The sequence below is a fragment of the Echiichthys vipera genome, assembly GCF_963691815.1.
Source record: "Echiichthys vipera genome assembly, chromosome: 21".
In the NCBI taxonomy this organism is placed as follows: Eukaryota; Metazoa; Chordata; class Actinopteri; order Perciformes; family Trachinidae; genus Echiichthys; species Echiichthys vipera.
In genome coordinates, this window is record NC_139846.1 from 159,679 (window position 1) to 165,678 (window position 6,000).

Below are 6,000 nucleotides of genomic sequence, written 5' to 3' on the forward strand. Positions count from 1 at the left end.
TTGCGTCTGTTTTTAGTCGTTTCATAATGTTTTTGTGGAGTTTTGCGTCTGTTTTTAGTCGTTTTGTCATGTTTTTGTGGAGTCTTGGTCTGTTTGTAGTTGTTTTGTCAGGTTTTTTTGGTGTTTTCATCTGTTTTTAGTCGTCTCATCACGTTTTTGTTGAGTTTTGCCTCTGTTTTTAGTTGTTTCATCACGGTTTAGTGGTGTTTTCATCTGTTTTTAGTCGTTTCATCACGTTTTTGTGGTGTTTTCATCTGTTTTTAGTCGTATTTGCGGCGTCTTGCGTCTGTTTTTAGTCGTTTCATCACATTTTTGTGGTGTGTTTCGTCTGTTTATAGTTGTTTTATCACGTTTTTGTGGTGTTTTCATCCGTTTTTAGTAATTTTTGTCACGTTTTTGTTGTGTTTCCATAAGTTTTTAGTCGTTTCATCACGTTTTTGTGGTGTGTTTCGTCTGTTTTTAGTTGTCTTATCACGTTTTGTGGTGTTTTCATCTGTTTTTAGTCGTTTCATCACGTTTTTGTGGTGTTTCGTCTGTTTTTAGTTGTTTCATCACGTTTTGTGGTGTTTTCATCTGATTTTAGTCGTTTCATCACGTTTTTGTTGATGTTTTCGTCTGTTTTTATTCGTTTTGTCACGTTTTAGTGGTATTTTAAACAGTTTTTAGTCGTTTCATCACGTTTTTGTGGTGTTTCGTCTGTTTTTAGTTGTTTCATCAAGTTTTGTGGTGTTTTCATCTGTTTTAAGTCATTTTTGTCATGTATTTGTGGTGTTTTCATCTGTTTTAAGGCGTTTCATAACGTATTTGTGGTGTTTTCGTCTGATTTTAGTCGTTTCATCACGTTTTTGTTGGTGTTTTCGTCTGTTTTTAGTCGTTTTGTCACGTTTTAGTGGTATTTTAAACTGTTTTTAGTCGTTTCGTCATGTTTCTGTGGAATTTGTCGTCTGTTGTTAGTCGTTTCATCACGTTTTTGTGGTGTTTTCGTCTGTTTTTAGTCGTTTCATCACGTTTTTGTGGTGTTTTGATATGTTTTAGTCGTTTTTCATGTTTTTGTGGGTTTTTTTCGTCTGTTTTGAGTCGTTTCATCACACATTTGTGTTGTTTTCATCTGTTTTTAGGAGTTTCATCACGTTTTTGTGGTGTTTTGGTATGTTTTTAGACGTTTCATCACGTTTTTGCGCAGTTTTCATCTGTTTTTTGTCTTTTTGTCACATTTTTGTGGTGTCTTGCGTCTGTTTTTAGTCGTTTCATCACGTTTTTGTGGTGTTTTCATCTGTTTTTAGTCATTTTTGTCATGTTTTTGTGGTGTTTTCATCTGTTTTTAGTTGTTTCATCACGTTTTTGTGGTGTTTTCATCTGTTTTTAGTCATTTTTGTCATGTTTTTGTGGTGTTTTCATCTGTTTTAAGTCGTTTCATAACGTATTTGTGGTGTTTTCGTCTGAATTTAGTCGTTTCATCACGTTTTTGTTGGTGTTTTCGTCTGTTTCTTAGTCGTTTTGTCACGTTTTAGTGGAATTTTTAACAGTTTTTAGTCGTTTTGTCATGTTTCTGTGGTGTTTTTCGTCTGTTTTAAGTCGTTTCATCACATATTTGTAGTGTTTTCGTCTGTTTTTAGTCGTTTCATCACGTCTTTGTGGTGTTTTGATATGTTTTTAGTTGTTTTGTCATGTTTTTGTGGTGTTTTCATTTGTTTTTAGTCGTTTTGTCATGTTTTTGTGGAGTTTTGCGTCTGTTTACAGTCGTTTCATCATGTTTTGTGGAGTTTTGCGTCTGTTTTTAGTCGTTTCATCACTTTTTTGTGGTGTTTTCGTCTGTTTTTATTTGTTTTATCATATTTTTGTGGTGTTTTGATCTTTTTTTGGTCGTTTTGTCATGTTTTTGTGGTGTTTTAATCTGTTTTTAGACGTTTCATCACGTTTTTGCGCAGTTTTCATCTGTTTTTAGTCTTTTTGTCACATTTTTGTGGTGTCTTGCGTCTGTTTTTAGTCGTTTCATAATGTTTTTGTGGAGTTTTGCGCCTGTTTTTAGTCGTTTTGTCATGTTTTTGTGGAGTCTTGGTCTGTTTGTAGTCGTTTTGTCAGGTTTTTTTGGTGTTTTCATCTGTTTTTAGTCGTTTCATCACGTTTTTGTGGTGTTTTCATCTGTTTTTAGTCGTATTTGCGGTGTCTTGCGTCTGTTTTTAGTCGTTTCATCACATTTTTGTGGTGTGTTTCGTCTGTTTATAGTTGTTTTATCACGTTTTTGTGGTGTTTTCATCCGTTTTTAGTCATTTTTGTCACGTTTTTGTGGTGTTTTCATCAGTTTTTAGTCGTTTCATCACGTTTTTGTGGTGTGTTTCGTCTGTTTTTAGTTGTCTTATCACGTTTTGTGGTGTTTTCATCTGTTTTTAGTTGTTTCATCACGGTTTAGTGGTGTTTTCATCTGTTTTTAGTCGTTTCATCACGTTTTTGTGGTGTTTTCATCTGTTTTTAGTCGTATTTGCGGCGTCTTGCGTCTGTTTTTAGTCGTTTCATCACATTTTTGTGGTGTGTTTCGTCTGTTTATAGTTGTTTTATCACGTTTTTGTGGTGTTTTCATCCGTTTTTAGTAATTTTTGTCACGTTTTTGTTGTGTTTCCATAAGTTTTTAGTCGTTTCATCACGTTTTTGTGGTGTGTTTCGTCTGTTTTTAGTTGTTTCATCACGTTTTGTGGTGTTTTCATCTGATTTTAGTCGTTTCATCACGTTTTTGTTGATGTTTTCGTCTGTTTTTATTCGTTTTGTCACGTTTTAGTGGTATTTTAAACAGTTTTTAGTCGTTTCATCACGTTTTTGTGGTGTTTCGTCTGTTTTTAGTTGTTTCATCAAGTTTTGTGGTGTTTTCATCTGTTTTAAGTCATTTTTGTCATGTATTTGTGGTGTTTTCATCTGTTTTAAGGCGTTTCATAACGTATTTGTGGTGTTTTCGTCTGATTTTAGTCGTTTCATCACGTTTTTGTTGGTGTTCTGTCTGTTTTTAGTCGTTTTGTCACGTTTTAGTGGTATTTTAAACTGTTTTTAGTCGTTTCGTCATGTTTCTGTGGAATTTGTCGTCTGTTGTTAGTCGTTTAATCACGTTTTTGTGGTGTTTTCGTCTGTTTTTAGTCGTTTCATCACGTTTTTGTGGTGTTTTGATATGTTTTAGTCGTTTTTCATGTTTTTGTGGGTTTTTTTCGTCTGTTTTGAGTCGTTTCATCACACATTTGTGTTGTTTTCATCTGTTTTTAGGAGTTTCATCACGTTTTTGTGGTGTTTTGGTATGTTTTTAGACGTTTCATCACGTTTTTGCGCAGTTTTCATCTGTTTTTTGTCTTTTTGTCACATTTTTGTGTTGTCTTGCGTCTGTTTTTAGTCGTTTCATCACGTTTTTGTGGTGTTTTCATCTGTTTTTAGTCATTTTTGTCATGTTTTTGTGGTGTTCTCATCTGTTTTAAGTCGTTTCATAACGTATTTGTGGTGTTTTCGTCTGAATTTAGTCGTTTCATCACGTTTTTGTTGGTGTTTTCGTCTGTTTCTTAGTCGTTTTGTCACGTTTTAGTGGAATTTTTAACAGTTTTTAGTCGTTTTGTCATGTTTCTGTGGTGTTTTTCGTCTGTTTTAAGTCGTTTCATCACATATTTGTAGTGTTTTCGTCTGTTTTTAGTCGTTTCATCACGTCTTTGTGGTGTTTTGATATGTTTTTAGTTGTTTTGTCATGTTTTTGTGGTGTTTTCATTTGTTTTTAGTCGTTTTGTCATGTTTTTGTGGAGTTTTGCGTCTGTTTACAGTCGTTTCATCATGTTTTGTGGAGTTTTGCGTCTGTTTTTAGTCGTTTCATCACTTTTTTGTGGTGTTTTCGTCTGTTTTTATTTGTTTTATCATATTTTTGTGGTGTTTTGATCTTTTTTTGGTCGTTTTGTCATGTTTTTGTGGTGTTTTAATCTGTTTTTAGACGTTTCATCACGTTTTTGCGCAGTTTTCATCTGTTTTTAGTCTTTTTGTCACATTTTTGTGGTGTCTTGCGTCTGTTTTTAGTCGTTTCATAATGTTTTTGTGGAGTTTTGCGCCTGTTTTTAGTCGTTTTGTCATGTTTTTGTGGAGTCTTGGTCTGTTTGTAGTCGTTTTGTCAGGTTTTTTTGGTGTTTTCATCTGTTTTTAGTCGTTTCATCACGTTTTTGTGGTGTTTTCATCTGTTTTTAGTCGTATTTGCGGTGTCTTGCGTCTGTTTTTAGTCGTTTCATCACATTTTTGTGGTGTGTTTCGTCTGTTTATAGTTGTTTTATCACGTTTTTGTGGTGTTTTCATCCGTTTTTAGTCATTTTTGTCACGTTTTTGTGGTGTTTTCATCAGTTTTTAGTCGTTTCATCACGTTTTTGTGGTGTGTTTCGTCTGTTTTTAGTTGTCTTATCACGTTTTGTGGTGTTTTCATCTGTTTTTAATCGTTTCATCACGTTTTTGTGGTGTTTCGTCTGTTTTTAGTTGTTTCATCACGTTTTGTGGTGTTTCATCTGTTTTTAGTCGTTTCATCACGTTTTTGTGGTGTTTTCATCTGTTTTAAGTCATTTTTGTCATGTATTTGTGGTGTTTTCATCTGTTTTAAGTCGTTTCATAACGTATTTGTGGTGTTTTCGTCTGATTTTAGTCGTTTCATCACGTTTTTGTTGGTGTTTTCGTCTGTTTTTAGTCGTTTTGTCACGTTTTAGTGGTATTTTAAACAGTTTTTAGTCGTTTCGTCATGTTTCTGTGGAATTTGTCGTCTGTTGTTAGTCGTTTCATCACGTTTTTGTGGTGTTTTCATCAGTTTTTAGTCGTTTTTCATGTTTTTGTTGGGTTTTTTCGTCTGTTTTTAGTCGTTTCATCACGTATTTGTGGTGTTTTCATCTGTTTTTAGGAGTTTCATCACGTTTTTGTGGTGTTTTGATATGTTTTTAGACGTTTCATCACGTTTTTGCGCAGTTTTCATCTGTTTTTTGTCTTTTTGTCACATTTTTGTGGTGTCTTGCGTCTGTTTTTAGTCGTTTCATCACGTTTTTGTGGTGTTTTCATCTGTTTTTAGTCATTTTTGTCATGTTTTTGTGGTGTTTTCATCTGTTTTTAGTCGTTTCATCACGTTTTTGTGGTGTTTTCATCTGTTTTTAGTCATTTTTGTCATGTTTTTGTGGTGTTTTCATCTGTTTTAGGTCGTTTCATAACGTATTTGTGGTGTTTTCGTCTGATTTTAATCGTTTCATCACGTTTTTGTTGGTGTTTTCGTCTGTTTCTTAGTCGTTTTGTCACGTTTTAGTGGAATTTTTAACAGTTTTTAGTCGTTTTGTCATGTTTCTGTAGTGTTTTCGTCTGTTTTTAGTAGTTTCATCACGTTTTTGTGGTGTTTTCATTTGTTTTTAGTTGTTTTGTCATGTTTTTGTGGAGTTTTGCGTCTGTTTTCAGTCGTTTTATCATGTTTTGTGGAGTTTTGCGTCTGTTTTTAGTCGTTTCATCACTTTTTTGTGGTGTTTTCGTCTGTTTTTTTTTTGTTTTATCATATTTTTGTGGTGTTTTGATCTTTTTTTGGTTGTTTTGTCATGTTTTTGTGGTGTTTTCATCCGTTTTTAGTCGTTTTGTCATGTTTTTGGTGGTGTTTTCGTCTGTTTTTAGTCGTTTCATCACGTTTTTGTGGTGTTTTCATCCGTGTTTAGTCGTTTTTATAATGTTTTTGTGGAGTTTTGCGTCTGTTTTTAGTTGTTTTGTCATGTTTTTGTGGTGTTGTCTGTTTTTAATCGTTTTGTCACGTTTTAGTGGTGTTTTCATCTGTTTTTAGTCGTTTTGTCATGTTCCTTTGGAGTTTTGCGTCTGTTTTTAGTCTATTCATCATGTTTTTGTGGAGTTTTGCGTCTGTTTTTAGTCGTTTCATCACGTTTTTGTGATGTTTTTGTCTTTTTTTAGTTGTTTTATCATGTATTTGTGGTGTTTTAATCTGTTTTTAGACGTTTCATCACGTTTTTGCGCAGTTTTCATCTGTTT